Below are 21,031 nucleotides of genomic sequence, written 5' to 3' on the forward strand. Positions count from 1 at the left end.
CAAGCAAGCAGTGTGCCCAAAGGCACAAAATAACAAAGACCTTGTCTCACTTAGGAGTCCCAAATAGTTATACATGGCACATAGAAGAGCCAAAGAGACTATGGCCAATGACTGAAAACCCCTGAAACCTTGGAGGATGGTTTTAAAAGTTGATATAGAATGGAAGACTGAGCTAAATGCCAAAGTTCTACATGAAAGAGGTGTGGTGTCTTGAGTTTTGACAGAGGACCATGATGGAGCCACGTGGGTGGGAAGGACAGAATGAACATCACTGCTGGATGATGGAGAACTTGCATCTGCTCTGAGAGTTAGTAGAGTACAGTGCTGGAGACATCTGGATGGGAAAGACAGAAGAATTTCATTACTTTGTGATGGAGAACCTGTCATCTGCTGAGAGTTGGTAGTGTAGTGATGGAATCAGGTGGATGGGACAGAGAGAATGAACCTCATTGTCTGATGCTGGGGAACCTGAGTTGATGTGGGAGAATTTTCCACCTTTACTCAAAATTTGGCTAATAGGGAAGAAGGGCTTCAGGAGAAAATGTTCATTTTCCCTTAAGGCGAGGAGTTGGGGTCAACATTCCAAGAAGAGACTAAAGATGTAAGAGAGTTGAAATCTGAAGAGCAGAGGGAAAATGGCCAAGAGGAAGGACCATGGAGGTAGGAAGAGCTGGAAGAAGGAGAAAAACTTTCCAAAGTTCATAGTTCAACAAAGCAGTATGCTGTTTGTAAAAACAGAGATAGGAAAACAGAGATGGGAAAGAGGCAGTTCCAGCCACTTGGCTCTCAGTTTTTTTTTTTTTTTTTTTTTTTTTTTTTTTTGACAGGCAGAGTGGACAGTGAGAGAGAGAGACAGAGAGAAAGGTCTTCCTTTGCCGTTGGTTCACCCTCCAATGGCCGCCGCGGCCGGCGCGCCGCGCTGATCCGATGGCAGGAGCCAGGAACCAGGTGCTTTTCCTGGTCTCCCATGGGGTGCAGGGCCCAAGCACCTGGGCCATCCTCCACTGCACTCCCTGGCCACAGCAGAGAGCTGGCCTGGAAGAGGGACAACCGGACAGAATCCGGCGCCCCAACCGGGACTAGAACCCGGTGTGCCGGCGCCGCTAGGCGGAGGATTAGCCTAGTGAGCCGCGGCGCCGGCCCAGCTCTCAGTTCTAAGTAGAGATTCTATCCTGGGCCCTGAGTTGCCTGTTGGATTGTTGATGTAGGCAGTATACCTTTAGATTGGAAGTGCGGCTACTTGTTTGGCTACATCATTTATAATCCTGTATTCCACTTGTCTATTTTCTCTCCTAGTTGAGAAATTTGTAACTAGTATTCAGCAGAGAATAATCCTATCCCATTTCTGATTTTCTTCCTGCATGTATTTTAGAATAGGTTCTTGAATTTGTCAAGAGAAGGTAAGCATTAGCAAGCTGGCTTGTTTTCACTATTTTCCAACTCAATACAAGAGTAAACCAGAGTTAGTGTCTATTTTGGTGGAAATGAATCTGCAAAATTCACTATGATTCACTGCCTGATAAGGCGAGACAGGGGTACTCCCTCAGCACAGGGTCTGAACTTTGATAATATCCTGAGGGAAAAGACATTTTGCACTTTTATAAAGTTTAACAGACAATTTTAATGTCCCAGGAACCTGTAAAATGGGAAGCGATGGGTGTAACTGTTTAATTGAGGGAAATTGTGTGTCCAGTCATCAGCAAACACTTTCTGGATTCCAATTTCCTAAGCCACACAGCAGGAAATGATGTCCTAAAACTTCACTCATTTTGTCCCTGACATCGGAGCCCAGCCTCTACCATCAGGCTATTTGTTGATAGTTGTATTCCATTGTGGAAATAATTGCTGAGAAAAGTACCTGAACTTGTGAAGCAGTCAAATGGAATTACCTGATTTGCAATTTTGTGTTGTGTTGAATGTTATGCCATTAGTTTCACTACCACCATCCTTTCTGGCAAACTTCATTACACTAAAGAGATGATGTTGTATTACTCATTTCAGTCAACCTGCCTTATGTGCATGTGTAGTTAAATGAAGTATTTTCCCCAAAACCAGGGTGGGTATAGTGAGACACAAATCTTTGTCCTTGAGAAGGTCATTGTTCAGTTTTAACCTCTTTTCTCTCTCAAAAATGTCAGAATTCCAACTATTCATGTGGTTACCAACCTTAAGGGTCATATAAGTTTAATGGGGAACAGTCACTTTGAAGACAATGGTCACTTCCAGGATAATCTGAGACCTCTACCTGTAGAACTGAAATACGCTCAGATAAAGCTGATTATAGCACAATAATACTAGTGTGTTTATTTTAGATGCATCTGTAATTAATGCTACACTCTATCCTAGTGGTTCTCAAATGTGAGGGTGAATCAAAATCACTTTGGAGGGCTTGTTAAAGCACACATCACTGGGCTTCACCCCCAAACCCTCTAATTTTCTAAGTCTGGGCTCAAAAATTTTAAATTCACCAAGTTCCAAGGTGATGTTGACTGTTGCTAGTCTGGCACCAACACCGTGAGAACCTCTCGTTTGTCCTAGCAACTACATTTTAAAGTTTCAATATATGGTCATAAGTTGTCTTAGCCAGATGTTGTCCTGTTTTGTTCTTAACAAACTTCTTTTTTTAAAAAATTTTATTTAATGAATATAAATCTCCAAAGTACAGCTTATGGATTACAATGGCTTCGCCCCCATAACGTCCCTCCCACCCGCAACCCTCCCCTTTCCCACTCCCTCTCCCCTTCCATTCACATCGATTCATTTTTGTTTCTCTTTATATACAGAAGATCAGTTTAGCATACATTAAGTAAAGATTTCAACGGTTTGCTCCCACACAGAAACATAAAGTGAAAAATACTGTTTGAGTACTAGTTATAGCATTACATCTCAATGTACAGCACACTAAGGACCGAAATCCTACATGAGGAGTAAGTGCACAGTGACTCCTGTTGTTGACTTAACAAATTGACACTCTTGTTTTTGGCATTAGTAATCACCCTAGGCTCTTGTCATGAGCTGCCAAGGCTATGGAAGCCCCCTGAGTTCACTGACTCTGATCATATTTCGACAAGGCCATGGTCAAAGTGGAAGTTCTTTCCTCCCTTCAGAGAAAGGTACCTCCTTCTTTGATGACCCGTTCTTTCCACTGGGATCTCACTCGCAGAGATCTTTCATTTAGGTTTTTTTTTTTTTTTTTTTCCAGAGTGTCTTGGCTTTCCATGCCTGAAATACTCTCATGGGCTTTTCAGCGGGATCTGAATGCCTTAAGGGCTGATTCTGAGGCCAGAGTGCTGTTTAGGACATCTGCCATTCTATGGGTCTGCTGTGTATCTCACTTCCCATGTTGGATCATTCTCTCCCTTTTTGATTCTATCAGCTAGTATTTGCCGACACTATTCTTGTTTATGTGATCCCTTTGGTTCTTAGTCCTATCATATGATCAATTGTGAACAGAAATTGATCACTTGGACTAGTGAGATGGCATTGGTACATGCTACCTTGATGGGATTGAATTGGAATCCCCCGTTATGTTTCTAACTCTACCGTTTGAGGTAAGTCAGCTTGAGCATGTCCCGAATTGCACATCTCTTCCCTCTCTTATTCCCACTCTTATATTTAACAGTGATCACTTTTCAGTTAAGTTTCAGCACTTAAGAAGAATTGTGTATTGATTTAACCAAAATTATTAAGTAGAACAAACAAAAAAAAAATACCAAGAGGGATAACATATCAAGTTGCTCATCAACACTACTTCTTGAAGTGTGGTCAGAAGACCTTGTCCATTGGACTCACCTATATGCTAACAAAGAGTGAGGGGCCTATCCCAGACCTCTGAATCAGAGGTCCTGCATGATGAACAAGCTTCCTGGGGATGCCAAGGACCTGCCCACAACATTAATTTTCAAGCCTTCACTTCTTATTGGAATCATTTGGGGAGATTCTTTTTCATTTTAACAGACATAAAAATTGTGCTTATTTATGGGGTATTTTGTGTGATATTTCAGTGGATATATACTTTGTATAATGTTCAATCAGGGTAAATATATTTATCCTTTCAAACATTAAACTTGCCTTCATGATGAAAACATCCAAAATTCTATCTCCTAGTTTGTTGTATTAATGGGGAAATACATACTACATTAACATTAATGTGGTCACCCTACTATGCAATAGAACCCTAGAACTTTTTACTGGAGACTGTGATTTAATTTATTTGAGTACAACATGGGCATTGAATTGTTTAAAAGCTCGCCGAGGGGCAGGTGGTTGGCACAGAGGTTAAGATACCATCTTGGGGGCCCGCATTGTGGCATAGCAGATAAAGCTGCCACTTGCTACACCAGCATCCAAAATGAGCATCAGTTTGAGTCATGGCTGCTTACTTCATGCGCAGCTTCCTGCTAATGTGCCTGATAAGGCAGCAGAAGATGGCACAGGTACTTAGGCCTCTGTACCCACATGGGAGACCTGGAAGAAGCTCCTGCTTCCTGGTTTGGCCTGGCCCAACCCTGGCTGTTGCAGCCATCTGAGGAGTGAACCAGTGGATGGAAGATCTCTCTCTATGGGTCTTTCCCCACCTCACTTTCTCTCTCTGTAACTCTGCTTTTCAAATAAATAAATCTTTTAAAAAAAGAAGATACCACTTGGGATGCCTGCATCCCCTGTGCCTGGATTCAAGTCCCAGCTCCACTCTGAATTCCAGATTCCTGCTAATGTGTACCTTGGAAACAGTAGGTGATGGCTCAAGAACATGGTTCCCTGCCCACGTAGGAGACAAACTGAGTTTCATCTACTGGCTTCAGCCTGACCCATCCTTAACTATAGAGGGCATCTGGAGAGTTAACCAGTATATTGAAGATCTGTCTCTTTCCCTCTCCTCTTCCCTCTCCCTTTTCCCTCTTTTTTTTTTCTTTTTCATCTTCCTTTCAAATAAATTCTTAAAATAATATAATAAAAACTTCCCAGAGATACTAAAGTATAGTCTAAGGTAAAAGCTCCTTCCCTAGAAGGGTAGTCTAAGATCATTTCTTCCAAATTTGCCCTGTCTTTTTTTTAAAAATATTTTTATTTATATATTTGAAAGTCAGAGTTACACAGTGAAAAGAGGCAGAGAGAAAGGGAGGTCTTCCATCTGCTGGTTCACTCCCCAGTTGGCCAAAATAGCCGGAGCTGTGCTGATCTGAAGCCAGAAGCCAGGAGCATCTACCGAGTCTCCCACGTGGGTGCAGGGGCCCAAGGACTTGGGCCATCTTCTACTGCTTTCCCAGGCTATACCAGAGAGCTGGATCAAAAGTGGAGCAGCTGGGACCTAAACTGGCGCCCATATGGGATGCCAGAGCTTCAGGCGGTGGTTTTACCCACTATGCCACAGTGCTGGCCTCTTGCCCTGTCTTAAACTATATTCTTCAAAAGAGTGTATGATCCACCAGATGTTTGTAAATAGTCTTTTTTCCTCATCTAAAATGGCTAGGAAATAATGGATTAAACAAAGTTGCTAGGCTCATAGACACAGGATATCCCAGGAAATTCCCAGACTGTTTCAGTGAGAAGCGTTTTTTGGAGAGTGATTTCTTAAATAAATTTCAGAGAATCTCCTAAAATTGCATGCATGTTTGTATGTGAATGTATTCATGTGTGCATTTATGGTTTTATAGAAAGAAGGTTCATAGTGTTCCTTGGATTTTCCAGTTACTTCTATACATGATCCATAAGTGGTTAAGAAATACTCACCTACATTGTCATGTCCACTTAGCACTAGATTCTTAGGTGCTAAGAAGACCTACAAATAAAAGAACCTGTCTTATTCTTTCAGGATCTGAGACATTATATATCTACCAGGCTAACTTTGACTATTACTTGCTAATCCTTCCTTTTTTGATTTTTGACATTTTATTGACAAACTATAAAATACACATAAAGGCTACACTTTAATGGTTTCATTATATTTGCAGAGTCGTGCCCCATCACCATAGTCTATATTTACAACGTTTTCTTCACTCTCAAAAGAAATACCGTGCCCATTATGGAATCTCCCCATCCCTCCACAGCCTTAGGCAACACCTAATCTGATTTCTATCTGTATTTCATATAAATGGAATCATACAATACATGGTTTTTGTTACTGATTTCTTTCACTTAACATAATTTTTCAAGGTTTATCTGTGTTACATCATGTCAGCCTTCATTCCTTTTTTTTAAGGTTTTGTTTATTGAGAGGTAGAGTTACAGACAGTGAGAGAAAGGTTATTATTGAATAAAATATGGTATGGATATCCAGTCATCCATTGATGGGTATTTGGGTTGGTTCCACTTCAGGGTTAATATTAATAATACTGCTATGAATGTTTATATACAAGGTTTTGCATGGACATGTGATTTCAGTTCTCTAGGGTTGAAATTGCTGGATGATGGTAGCTCTATGTTTAAGATTTTGAGTAACTGCCAAATTGATTTCCAAAGTAGCTGCAACATTTTACATTCTCAACAGAATTGAATGAAAATTCTCCGCATCTTTGCTATTATTTTTTATTATGAAATTCAGTCTAGCAGGTATAAAGTGGTTGCTTTTATGGATTTTATTTGCATTTCCGTAATGCTTAAAGAGACTGAGCACTGTGTCACATGTTTATTGGCATTTGTTTATCTTCTTTGGAGAAATGTCTATTCAAATCCTTGGCCCATTTTAACTGGATATTTTACTTTTTATTATTGGGTCGTAAGTGTTCTTTCTATCTTCTGGATTTAAATATTGATTGGCAAATATTCATCCCACTCTGTGATTGTCTTTGTGTTTCTTTTTATAACTATTTTTCTGTTTATTTGAAGCACATTTTAGAAATTTATTGGCATGAAATATACTGCCATAATTTGAGGGAAGTTATACAGCAAAAAAAATAAATAAATAAAAAGAAAAATTTCCTGTTCCAAACAGTGCATCACATAATGTTACCTGCCCAAACAGACCATTTACAAATATTGGGTCATTGACCTGATAACATTCATAAAACAGGTACCTTCTTACTAATATGGCAAAGTTTTAAAAGATGAGTATCTAAACAAGAAAAGACAAAAATAAACTGGAATGAAAACCTAGATATCACATCAGAGTTTTGGGTTTAAGCTTTCAGACTTTTCTCTCCCTCTTCCATATCATGTCTCTTGGACCTTGTCCACCAACAGCCATATATCTCTCTGCCCAAACACTCAGTATATATGTCAGTCCCCATCACTGAACAACTCATGGTAGCAGATGGAAGTTCAGGATTAGCTCCATAATCAATACCACCTAGAGAAGGCAATGCCTGGCCTCCTGAACATTGAGATTCCCCATGTTATCTGCTCCTTCACCTCCCATCTTCATGGCTCTATCTTTTGGAATTACATAGCCTATTTGTGCCTTTCTTATCTTTGGCATCTCATTTCATTTGTTCTTCCATTTCATGTTGATGAATTATCATCTCTTACCCCTTTCCATGTTGTTCCTACTCTTGCCTCTTTTACATTTCTTTATGTTTCTGCAGTTCTTGATTGTGAAATTTTTCTATGTACCTTAATCCTTCCTGGTATCTCATCAGATCTGTGTGGAAAAGATTTGCCTGATACTCGTGAAAGTCATCTTCATTTTTACTTTCCACTTTTTCTTTTTTCCTTTTTCTTTTTCAAATTGTTCCCTTTGCTGTTTTTCCATTTCATCCAGGGATTTCCATCACTGAAGATATACTCAAATGAGCCATGTTACTAAGCAAAATGAGGAGGGATTTTTCTCTCCTTTTGATACTTAGTCTGCAACCATTGTCATCATCTAATTGCTTAGGTGGTTCCACAATGACTGGACAAGAAAATACCTTCAACCGCATCATTCAAATGCATTTTTCCTGTTGGCTTAGTAAGCAAATTCAACAATGCCTTTCCATATAGATCCTCCTTGATCATCCACACTTATAACCATTGCCTTTTCAAAAGGACCAAACCGACTAAAGCTTCTTCTAACAGTTCATTGGAAACAAAAGGTGAATGATTAGAAACATAGACAACAACAGAATGGGTAGCAAAAAGAACCTGAAACTGTCTTCCTCCCATGAGTCTATGATCAAGTTCAACATTGGCAATTTCAGCAAAGGCTCTAGATTCAAGTGTAACAAATTCAAATCATTTGCCTTTGTTCATAAAATACTTTCTCCTGCTGTCTGTATTTATCAAATTAGCTTTCGCATTCATCCTGTGCAATGTCAGCCAACCTGTGGTACTATGTGTAGTTTTCTCTCCTGGTCTGCTCAAGAGACATAGACCCATATCATGCTCTGCCTAGACCTGATTCCAAGAACTGGATAACTTCTGTAGGGCCCATCATTTCCACTTATCACTTTCTTTTGCACTTCTTGATATAGTGGGTTTTTTATATTACTTTCTTTGGTGCTCTATTATTTGCAGCACAAAATCTTTTGATTTTGATTAATCCAATTAATCTATTTTGTTATTATTTTTATCTTTCTATATCAAATGTTAGGAAGCCATTGACTAATTCAAGATTATGAATCCTTATGACTCCTTTTTTTTCTAAGTATTTTGTAGTTTAGCTCTTGTATTTAGTCTATGATCTATTTTTAATTAGTTTTTATGTTTGCTATAAAGAATGGACTTTTTGCATGTACAAATGCAGTTGGCCCAGCATCATTTGTGCAAAAGAATAAATCCCCTGTTGAATTGTTTTGGCACCCTCCTCATGCTTTTCAACATTCAATTTTTTAAAAAATAGTAATATTTTGTTAAATTAAAAATCTCCCTGGGGGAGGAGGAGAACATTGTGATACAGCAGGTTAAACCCCCACCTGCAATGCTGGCATCCCATATCAGAACACTGGTTCAAGCCCCAGCTGCCCAGCTTACAATCCAGTTCTCTGCTAATGTGCCTGGGAAGGCAGCAGAAGGTGGACCAAGTGCCAGGGCTTCTGCCACCCACATAGCAGGCCAGGATAGAGCTCTGGGCTCCTTCAACTTGGCCCAATCCCAGCCATTGCAACCACTTGAAAAGGAACAAGCAGATGGAAGTACACCCTTCCCTTTTAACTGCTTTTCAAATAAATAAATAAATAACTTATTTTACTTATTTGAAAGTCAAAGTTAGAGAGAAGGAGAGACATAGAGATGTCAATCCACTGGTTTACTCCCCTAATGCCTGCAAGAGGCAGGACTGGGCCAGGCCAAACCCAGGAACCAGGAGCTTCATCCCATGCTTCAGAGTGGGTACAGGAGCCCTATGACACAGGCCTTCCTCCGCTCTTTCTCAGTCACATGAGTGTGGAACTTGATCAGAAATAGAGCAGCCGGGACTCAAACCAACACCCACATGGGATGCTAGCATTGCAGGCAGTGGCTTAACACCTTACACCACAATGCCAGCTCTAAATAAATAAATCTTTAAAAATGAAATAAAAACATCACTAAGAACCAGATAAAGTGGATATGTAGGCTGTTAATGTCCTAGAGTAATTAAAGAGCCCAATTCATCATCTATTGAATACTGATTAAGTACCTCTTGTGTGCTGGATTCAGGGATACATAATTTCTATCCTATAGCTCAGTCCAGTAGGGAAGACAGACAGTAAACAAGTAAATACTCTGCACTGTGATAAAATGTTCTTATAGAGATAGACACAAGGCAAAATGGAAGCATAGCAGTGCAAATGTTTAACTCTGGTTTGAAATTTGGGTTCAGCCTTGCAGGTGGAAAGGGCACTCCCAGGAGAAAGGAAAGCGCAGTGGGTATAAACCATCTGCAGGAGGTTTCACTGCACTGGAGGCTTGGAGACTATGTGGAGGGTGGAGAGTAGTAGGAGATGATGTGTCAGTCAGAATCAGAAGAGCTCTGCATGCCCTCTGCATGCCTATGTATATTCATGAATAGATAAGCTTTATGAATTGTCTGTATAATTATGACATGATGTCAGCAAGAAGAGATTTTTTTCCAAAGGGTTAAAAATTATTGAATCATAAAGCTTCGTGCTTTAGTCTGTTTCTGAATCCAGTTACAGACACATCATTTTTTGTAGGCTATACTCACTACTCAATTTTGCCACACGCGGATCTCACTTCCTTGGTGGCACTTCCCATTGCTCTGGACATCTCATAAATTGCTCTCAGTTACAACAGAGGGGCAGTGTTTTGCATGTTCAGACTTACCTCATTGAAAAAAAAAATCCACATCCCAAGGAGGAGGTGAAATTATATTCCTGTGAAATATGGGTCACATCCTGTGGGCAAGACACAGAAGGACCTAGGCCGGGATGGTTTAGGAAATCTCTTTGGGAATCTGCTTTTGTGAAGAGATGGTCCCAGGCCCAGCTTCACTGGCCAAGAATCATAGACTTTTCATTCTCTCCAAACCATGTCTCAGATGTTTACATTACTTCTTAAGTAGGAAATTTTGCTCTTATACTGGTTTCAATCACAGCTCAAACTTCTCATACTTCTCGAGAGTTCTAGAACATTGGCCCTAGTAAAACGAAAACCTGAGAGAGATAAAAACTTCTCACCATAGGCTAACCAACTCTCACCAACTTGGTGAGTCATTCTCTGTATCAGCTCACTTTGAAGAAAGGGAATATCCCTGGAAGCTACGGGGGCACCATAGCTCCAGAAAGGCTATCCCTTACCTATGTGGCCACAACAACTGGGAAATAGACCTTCGTCAGCAATCATGATCTAGACTAGCATATAATGCAAGGTCTTTTTTTTTTCTGCTGATGGAGTAAGGCCACAGACATCTACTGTTGCTCCTTCTATACCCCATATGCTATATAAAAAGACAGTGAAAGTATTTGATGATTCCATATTATTTTTTTTTTTTTGACAGAGTGGACAGTGAGAGAGAGAGACAGAGAGAAAGGTCTTCCTTTGCCGTTGGTTCACCCTCCAATGGCTGCCGTGGCCGGCGCACCGCGCTGATCCGATGGCAGGAGCCAGGTGCTTCTCCTGGTCTCCCATACAGGTGCAGGGCCGAAGCACTTGGGCCATCCTCCACTGCACTCCCTGGCCACAGCAGAGAGCTGGCCTGGAAGAGGGGCAACCAGGACAGAATCCAGCACCCCAACTGGGACTAGAACCCGGTGTGCTGGCACCACAAGGCAGAGGATTAGCCTAGTGAGCCATGGCGCCGGCCGATGATTCCATATTATTAAGATATTGTTTCTGTGTGTGCTTACCTGAAAGCAGAATAATCTGCAATGCTCAATCTCAACCCCAAGGAACAAAGTCTGAGCACTGTTGCTTTTAAAACAGAGCAAGAAAGTGTTTCTAAGCACTTCAAGAGAGAAATAAAATCTTAAAAATCAGCGGTGAGAAAGACAGCATAGCACTTAAGTACAGAAGATCCTGACTTATGATGGTTCAATCTAAGATTTTTTGACTTTCATGGTGATGCAGAAGTGATGCACATTCATTAGAAACCATACTTGGAATCTTGAATTTGGATCTGTTCCTGGGCTAGGGGTATGTGGTATGATCCTCAGTCCTCTCTTTTGCTGCTGGATGGTGGCAAAAAGCATAGCTCCCAGTTAGCCCCATGGTCACAAGGGGAAGCCATTGCCATTCTACCTAGTACTGTGTTGCTACACTATGATGTCTGGTAGGTTAGGTGTAGTGAATGCTTTTTCTTTCCACTTATGATATTTTAAGTTTCTGATGGGCTTATCAGGATGTAAACCCATCATAAGTCAAGGAACATCCGTAGTGAAGCACAGTCATATTATCTACTTGTAAACCTGGGATCTGTCACTAGCTATTTCATCTTGGACAAGTTACTTTTGGAAGCATCAGTTCCTTGAGCCATAAAATAAGAATAATAATGACACCTGCTTTCTAAAGCCAAGGTGGGGATTAAATGGGATGATCCACATAAAAGGCTTTGCTACTCAGCACAAACTAAGTGTTCACGAATTGGTCACTATTATTATCACCAGGGAGAAAAAGATTTCCTGCTTTCCCCTCAGAAACCATACAGATGCAAGACACTGGAATCATGTGTATTCACTGTATGTGAAACCTTCAGAACTGAGCTCCTGTCCTTACCACATAACCCTGTACCTTTATTTCCATCAACATGCATTAATGTCTGAGTCCATTGTACTGGTCTTCTGTTGTTCCAAATGATTTTTTGAAACATTCCATTATGATAGAAACTCAGAGGTATCTGTTGGTGATGAATTTGTGTCTTATTGAAGAAAACAGCTTCTACCCATTGGCTGAGATACATGACCAGGACTACGTATAGCTGAAGTCTATGGTTTCTCCAGAAACTTCACCTGAGGTTGCAGTTCTGGTATAAGAGGTACATAGGTTGCATAATTCAAGAACAGATACATTAACCAAAAAGTTACGATGATCGAAAAAGGGAAGATGATATGTAATTAACCTTTCTGACGTTTCTCATCAGTGGTCGCCTAAGCTTCTTTTCATAGAACTGCTCCTTTGAAAAGCACTCAGTTTGTTGCAGCGTTTTCCAAAATATTTAATTTACCTGCCTGCAGCCAAAGTAACTTCCTTCATTTTTGTGCTTTGGGCTATAGAGTTCTGTGTTCACCACATCAACATGCAAACTTGTATTTTATTAAATGAATTCCTTCTTAGAGGAAATGATTTTTCTCTGGATTCTCTAAATATAAACTAATATTGGAAAATTACTCAGAGTCTACTCCTTGTGCTATTGAAGGATGAGCTTGAGTTGGGGAATGTTAGGTTCTGTGAGAGCCACGTCTAAGTAAATGAGGAATAGGACTGCCCAGATAGGAAACAAATAAGCAGGCATGCAGACCAGGAGAAACTCTGAAATGGGGCAAGTGTGAACAGAGGGCATCAGAAGATTGGTAAGAGGGCAATCTAGCCATGGCCCCTAGCCAAATGTTGTCCAGGAACCAGGCAGAGTAAACGTTTCAATACAATGTTATAGAAAGCAAGCCCAGGCCCCAAAATCTGAGACATAAGCAAGTCTTTTCATTCATTGCCAGTCTCCAGGCAGGCCCAGGAGCAGGATACAAAGCAGATATCCACAGCACAGGGGAGTTGGTATCAGGAAGGTTCTAGGGCAGAGAGGACCTGGCTTAGAGAACTAATGTGCATGATTCAGGACTTTAGTCTCTGAAGGCCTCAGGAAGAAAGGTGAGACGATAGTTCCTGATGAACCAGATACAACACCAGCCAGGAAATCCAAGAAGGAACTCAAAGACATGGATAGGGAGAGCAGGCAAGAGCCCAGCACTGGGGTTAAGGGCAGAGCAGGCCAGGTAACAAGGCTGATGCTCTGCAGCTATTCAGGTACTGGCTACAGGGTTGTAATCAGGACCAGCATTAGCTCCAGTCTAGGGCAGGCTATACCCGTAAGTATGAATTAAGTCAAGCTTTCTCAGTCTCAGCACTATGGACATTTTGGACCAGATAATTCTTTGTTTGGGGCAGGGGAGGTTTCCCTGTGCTCCATAAAATATTGCGCATCATCCATGCCCTCTAGCCATTAACTGCCAGTCTTAACATCCAGAAGTGTCTCCAGCCATTGCCAAATGTCTGGGGGAAGGGGCAGCAAGGCAGCAAACTTCCTTTCATTTAAAACCACTGGGTTAAGTGGTTGCAGCTACCCAAGTCTCAGGACTGCTGTGATGTACAGCCAAGTGGATGATTAGGCATTCAGAACTTCTTTTTTTGTTGTTGTTTATTAAGTTTGTCTTCACCATAATCCATTCTGGACTTCCCAAAACAACTTCATTTCTGTTCCTTTTTTTTTTTTTTTTTTTTTTTTTTGACAGGCAGAGTTAGACAGTGAGAGAGAGAGACAGAGAGCAGAGAAAGGTCTTCCTTCCTTCCGCTGGTTCACCCCCCAAATGGCCGCCACAGCCAGCGCACTGCAGCCAGCACGCTGCGCCGATCTGAAGCCAGGAGCCAGGTGCTTCCTCCTGGTCTCCCATGCGGGTGCAGGGTCCAAGCACTTGGGCCATCCTCCACTGCACTCCCGGGCCACAGCAGAGAGCTAGACTGGAAGAGGAGCAACCAGGACAGAATCCGGCGCCCCAACCGGAACTAGAACCCGGTGTGCCAGCGCAGCAGGCAGAGGATTAGCCAAGTGAGCCGCGGTGCTGGCCTGTTCTTTTTTTTTTTTTTTTTTAAAGATTTATTTGAAAGTCAGCATTACACAGAGAGAAGAGAGGCAGAGAGAGAAAGAGATAGAGGTCTTCCACCCGATGGTTCACTCCCCAAATGGCCGCAACGGCCAAAGCTGTGCTGATCTGAAGCCAAGAGCCAGGAGCTTCTTCCCGGTCTCCCACATGGGTGCAGGGGCCCAAGGACTTGGGCCATCTTCTACTGCTTTCCCAGGCCATAGCAGAGAGCTGGACAGGAAGTGGAGCAGCCGGGTCTTGAACAGGCACCCATATGGGATGCCGGCGCTTCAGGCCAGGCGTTAACCCACTGCGCCACAGCGCCAGACCCTCATTTCTGTTCTTATGCACTGAGGTCTTTCTGGTCATATCCGTCACCTCTATATACTCTTTTGTTGTGAGCTGGTAGGGAATATCTGAAGTATTTTGTGTATTCACTAAAAATAGTTACATACCTACATATTATTTACAAGTAATAGTTACAAATACATTGGTCTGCCATTTAACATATTCATCAGCTTTCCATCACTATAAAACCAGAGAGGAGCTCTTAGGAAGAAAAAAGTTTATTGTAGCTCATGGTTTGGGAGGTTCACAGTTCAAGATCAAGGAGCCCCACTGGCATGGTGTGTAATGGGGACAGTGTATGATGGATCATATATGGAGAGAGGATCCCTGATGAGCCAGGAAGCAGAGAGAGACAAGGAACACATTCTGCTCATATATCCAAGCCTTTTGTGAGACCCAGCTTCCAAGGGCAAGCTATGAATGACCTGAAGACCCACCTTCAAGACTCCACCCTTAATCCATCAACAGATAACATCAGACATTGGGGTTTAAATGTTTGTAAGAATTGAGAAGCCAGATCATGCTCAAACTATAGCAAACACAAATACCTGGATAAAAGATGTTCTGTTAGAAGAAGCATTTATGGCAGTATCCAAATACAGGTATGATATGTGGAGAGCTCCATCCTTGGTCAGGTGAGTCTAGTTTCCAGTCAGTGCCTGTCTCTGAGATGTGAGCTTAGACTTTCTGAAAAGCCCCCAGATTGAAAGATATTCCTCTCACTCACTGATCATTAGTGCTGGAAATGGTCCACAGTCAGGTGGCAATGGTGATAGGTCTAGCTAAGCCTGCCCAGTAGGAGAACTGTGCATTACCCTCCTGTGCAGCTGGCCACAATCAATAGATAGAAGGACCATCTATCAGAATCTAGAAGAGTAACATCAGATCATAGCAGCATTAGATTCTTTCCTGGCTCAGGCATGTTCCAGGCAGCACTCCTAAGCTTTTGCCATGTGGCTTACTTGATAGATGAGAACCAGTCATTCGATTGCTGCCCTGATGAGCAAGAGCCATGAAAATTTACCCAGCCTGCTCTGTGTGGCCCAGGCCTGCCAGCTACTCCTGGGTCTTCACCTATGTAGTAAAAACAAGCTGACCTTTTGTTAGGGTGGAAGAAAGAATAATCGAACCCAATCATGTCAACACTAATATGTTTTCAGAGTTGTATATGCGATTGTACATGGAGGCTGTGTGAGTCTCCTGACAGTGACTTTAACATTTGGTTGACTGTTCATTCATCTTCTTAGCATGTATTACTTTGGGGTAGCTCCAGAATTTCTTCATGGCAGAGTAGGAGTGGGTAGGGTAAGAAAGGCTTCACTTAGGTTATTGATGGCCTTAAGAGTGTTGATGGAAATGGGCAGAGGAGCCTCAATCCTGCCCAAGTTGTTCTTGGCAGTATTAAATCTTATTACCAGGTATTACCTGAGATGGTAGGTAAAATCTTTCAACTTATCAAATATTTTGAACTGGTTGTTTTTCACTTCTATGCTTGTATTTTCCCAGAGTTTATTCACTTTCATGACTAATTTTGTACCTAAAAACTTTAAACACTTCAACTGTGAAATTATACACTAAAATATATTTTATGCTACACCAATTATATATAGCTATAAATCACATTGCTCATTCATTCATTCCAAGGTATGCACTGTGGTTGATATGTAATATAATAATTAGTAAGAAATGCAAAAAGCTACAGTGTTAGTCTTGTAAAACTACTGAAATTCTTGAACAGAATATCGTTCAAGTCAGGTTGTTTGCTGTACTACAGAGTAGTAACAATTATAAAAAAATTCAAGGGCTTATATGCTACTGTACCATTGTACCTGCTTATTAACTGTTATAACCTTATTAACCTCCATGAGGTTGTCAATGTTGTTATCCCTGTTTTGTATATCAGGAAATTGAGGCACAGAAAGTGACTTGCCGAAGGTCAGTCATGGGATTAGTGGTGGTAAAGCCATATTTAAGCACAGGAAGCCTGACTATAAAGTCTGTACTCATCATGATTATATTGTAGTGTCCATTTTTCTTGTATATGAACCAAAGAAGACCATTTGTACAGCTTTGCTTTCTATCCTTTTTCACATTTATGTCATCTTCTGTTATTTTTTTTTTTTTTTCGACAGGCAGAGTGGACAGTGAGAGAGAGAGACAGAGAGAAAGGTCTTCCTTTGCCGTTGGTTCACCCTCCAATGGCCGCCGCGGTAGGCGCGCTGCGGCCGGCGCACCGCGCTGATCCGATGGCAGGAGCCAGGAGCCAGGTGCTTTTCCTGGTCTCCCATGGGGTGCAGGGCCCAAGCACCTGGGCCATCCTCCACTGCACTCCCTGGCCACAGCAGAGAGCTGGCCTGGAAGAGGGGCAACCGGGACAGAATCCGGCGCCCCGACCGGGACTAGAACCCGGTGTGCCGGCGCCGCTAGGCGGAGGATTAGCCTAGTGAGCCGCGGCGCCGGCCCGTCATCTTCTGTTATTGTAATTACATATATATTTCATATAATAGATATAAATCATATTGATCAAAACACATGAGAGAATTCTCATTTATGCCTTGTATAAATTTGTTTCTCTGTGAGTTATACTTGACCTCCTGTTTAGAGACCTGTGGAATTCTCTTTCTGTGTTGGTCGGGAAACAAGTTCCCTGCTGGGCTTTCTAGGCAGAGAGCAACCACAGCCCCATAGGCACTGGAAAGAGAGAAGAGGGCAGCCAATCAGTGATTAGCTGGAGAAGAAGCAGGAAAGCAGTGAAATCGGGACACAGGAGGGATGTCAAGGGGCCAGAGGAGCCACTATTCATGCCTGATGCTGACACTAAGGGAATTCTTTTTTAAAAGATTTGTTTATTTCTAAGGCAGGGTTATACGGGGAAGAGGGTGAAGAGAGAGGACAGAGAGAGAGAGAGAGAGAGAATCTTGCATCCACTGGTTTACTCCCCAAATGGCCAAAACAGCAAGGGCTTGACCAGGCTGGATGCAGGAACCTAGAACTCCATCAGGGTCTGGGCCCAAGCGCTTAAGCCATCTTCCACTATTTTCCCACATGCAATAGCAGGGAACTGGATTGGAAGTGGAGCAGCCAAGACTGAATGAACAGGCGCCCATCTGGGATGCTGGCATCCAAGGCAGCACCACAACACCCTCTACACAACACCGGCTCCACTGAGGAAATTCCTGACATGATCCTGCCTCTTGGCTTCTCTCCTGCTCTAACTCTAAGGCAGACAAAGGCCAGGGAGGCCAGATCTGCCCATCAGGCCAGGGCTTTCCACAGTCTCCTTTCCCTCCCTGGAACAGGTGTCTGAGAACTCCGTACCTTGGGGGCTGGCCCCAGCCAACATCTGTCCGTGGAGGTGCACTCCCAAGAGAAGGAGAACATGCAGGTAGTGCCAAAACACACCGGAATATAAATTTTTAAAAACACTGTGTCTATGAAGGAAAACCATCTGTGACCCAGATGGTTGCCAAATTTGACCCCCGTTAGAACATCCCACAATGAGAAGACTGGAAAAATTCCTTGGGAAGAATGAACAGTTTGACCTAAGAAGAATCATGGCTCTCCTTTCAATAACAAGATGTATGTGTGTACTTTTAAAAGCAAGTTCTTTTTCTCCTTTTTAAGTAAATATATATTTAAAAAACACAGATGCGTGACTTGACTTTGTGACTCACAGTAAACAATCCAGTGGCAACGCCCCTCAGCCTTGGAGCAGGAGCAAAGAAGCACTTGTCTACCCAGCCCCATCCTGATGAGCCAGGAAGCACAGAGACAGGGAGCACAAAGGACCATCCAGGCCTTTGTTAATAAGTGGGAGTGGGGAGGAGGAATTAAGTGGCTGCAGGAATGAGCTTGGCAGAGAGTGACCTACAGGTAAACATAAGCAGGTCAGCTACACTTTAGGGTACAGAATCCCAGGCTGTGCCCTTCTTGAAAAGCCACGTGATTCTTCCCTGTGTATTCAAAAACACTGTGCTCTTTATTCATCCCCTTGTCCTTATTTACATATGTTTGGTTTGTGTGGGCATTGGGATCTCAGGAGGATGTTATCAACTCCGCTGGTGAATATTTTTAGCTTTTTCAATGTAGGACTTGTTTGCAGCATCTTATTTGTGTTCCTAGGATTGCTGCTAACAAGGATCTTTCACAAACATCTGTGGGGTGGGGTTTGGGAGGCTGGGCCCAAGGCAGAGAAATCTAACAGGGCCAGGAAAAGGGTGCTGGGGTGCTCATCATGACACACAGTACGAAGACCAGCACGTATTAATTCAGGTTCTGTAAAACAGTTACCCTTCATGCTGTCTTCATTTCCACTGGCAGAGAGAAAAATCTTTTTATTAAAGATTTTGTTTATTTATTTGCGAGGTAGAGTTACAGACATTGAGAGGGAGAGACAGACAGAAAGGTCTTCTATCCACTAGTTCACTCCCCAAATGGCCACAACAGCCAGAGCTGTGCAGATCTGAAGCCAGGAGCCAGGTGCTTCTTCCTGTCTCCCACAAAGGTGCAAGGGCCAAGCACCTGGGCCATCTTCTACTGCTTTCCCGGGCCATAGCAGGGAGCTGGATGTGGAAGAGGAGCAGCCGAGACTAGAACTGGTGCCCATATGGGATGCTGGTTCCACAGGCAGAGGATTAACCTACTGTGCCACAGTGCTGGCCCCAAGAGAGCAAAACTGTTTAGAGAGGTAGGAGGCCATGCTGCTTGCCAGTCCGGCTGAGTGGCCTTGGACCTGAACTCTCCATCCTCAACAGAAGAATGAGAGGAGCTGAATGATTCCTGATATTTCTTCCAGTGTAGACATCCTGTGTGGCTATGATTCATTCATATTTATTTATTTTTTTATTTGAAGGGCAGAGTGACAGAGAGGGAGAGAGATCTTTTATCTGCTGGCTCACCCCCTAAATGCTCACAACAGCCAAGGCTGAGCCAGGCTGAAGCCCACAGCCAGGAACTCCATCCAGGTCTCCCATGTGGGTGACAGGAACTCAACTACTTGGGCCTTTATCTGCTACCTTCCAGGCACATTAGCAAGAAGCTGGGTTGGAAGCAGAGTAGCCAGGACACAAACCAGGCACTCTGATGTGGGATATAGGTGAACCAAGCAGCAACTTAACTCTCTGTGCTACAAGATCCATGCCTCATTTTTTCATATACTTCTGTATGTACTTTATTTACGTTGTAAAAGTCCTATTTTTATTAAGCCAGTGACCAAAAATTGTATGTATTTTAGAGTCTTCAAAAAGCTCATAGAAATGTTTGTTATAAAGAAATTATACATATATTTCATTTTTTTACAGGAAAATAAATATATCTTTCAATTTGAAACCCCATATGAGCCTGTCAGTTCCTATGGAAGGATGCACAACACTTGGTTAAAGATGCATGTGACCTGGGGCCAGTGCTGTGCCACAGTAAGTTAAGTCTCCGCCTGTGGCACCAGCATCCCATATGGGTGCTGGTTCAAGTCCTGGCTACTCCACTTCTTATCCAGCGCCCTGCTAATGGCCTGGGAGAGCAGAGGAGGATGGCCCAAATGCTTGGGCCCCACACCCACGTGGGATGCAGGGATGAAGCTCTGGGCTCCTAGCAGATTGGCCCAGCTCTGCCATTGTGGCCATTTGGGGAAGTGAACCAGTGGATGGAAGACCTCTCTGTCTTTCTCTCTGTCTTTCTCTCTCTCTCTCTCTCTCTCTCTCTCTGTAACTCTGCTTTTACAATAAAATATATAAATCTTTAAAAATTTTTAAAAATAAATTTTTTAAAAAGATGTATGTGACCTAAATGGAAGAAACCTCAGAAAATTTACAGCAAGTGTGTGAATTATCATAAAGCCAATAAATTTTTATGTAATTAAATCTACATTATACCAGGACCTGAAAGAACTCTTGTCTTGGTTCACTGAAGTAGCATATTCTGTCTTCCTCTTTTTATCATGTGATTATATCAATGAATAAAGTGTTTAGAGGCAAAATAATTAGTGCTATATAAGCATAAAGCTCAACAGACTGGTGGATAATATTGTATTTGTTATTATATTACTTGCATATTTGCAAAATGCTACTAAGTCATTTATGAATCAATTGAAGATGACACTTAGCAAACAAGAGAAGAGACATTTAAGGTTTGGGAAGGATTGAAGTGATGAAGATTTCTTGAGCCTCTTTGGGATTGGAAATAATAGAGATTGTGATAGGATTAAGCTGTGATATCTCAGCAGGCTGAATCATCCACAGCAGACCACTAAGGGACAAAATCAGCTACCCCAGCATTTGATTTTTTTTTTTTTTTCAGAAAAATCACCTACATTTGGTGTTTCTAGTTCTTGGTTTATAAAACTGGTGTAAAAACTGTTAATTGTCACCATGTTTTTTAAGCAATTCCAGGACCCTAAATTTTTTTCTAAAGTGATGAATGAATGTACAATATGCTCATATTATTATAAACATTTGCAAAACCTCGTGTGTATATGTGTGTGTGTGTGTATGCATGCACATAGATGTGTGCTTAAATATCTGATTTAGGGATGGGTATTTGGCATA

At 42.1% G+C, this 21,031-nt stretch overlaps 1 protein-coding gene and 1 pseudogene across 3 annotated transcripts in view; one reads left to right on the top strand and one right to left on the bottom strand.

Moving 5' to 3' along the window:
* The window catches only part of KCNB2 (potassium voltage-gated channel subfamily B member 2), a 476,202-nt gene that overhangs the window by 251,718 nt on the left and 203,453 nt on the right, over positions 1 to 21,031 (top strand).
* On the bottom strand, positions 7,124 to 8,217 carry LOC138850025 (splicing factor, proline- and glutamine-rich pseudogene; annotated as a pseudogene).

The sequence above is a fragment of the Oryctolagus cuniculus genome, chromosome 6 (assembly GCF_964237555.1).
Source record: "Oryctolagus cuniculus chromosome 6, mOryCun1.1, whole genome shotgun sequence".
NCBI classification, from domain to species: Eukaryota; Metazoa; Chordata; class Mammalia; order Lagomorpha; family Leporidae; genus Oryctolagus; species Oryctolagus cuniculus.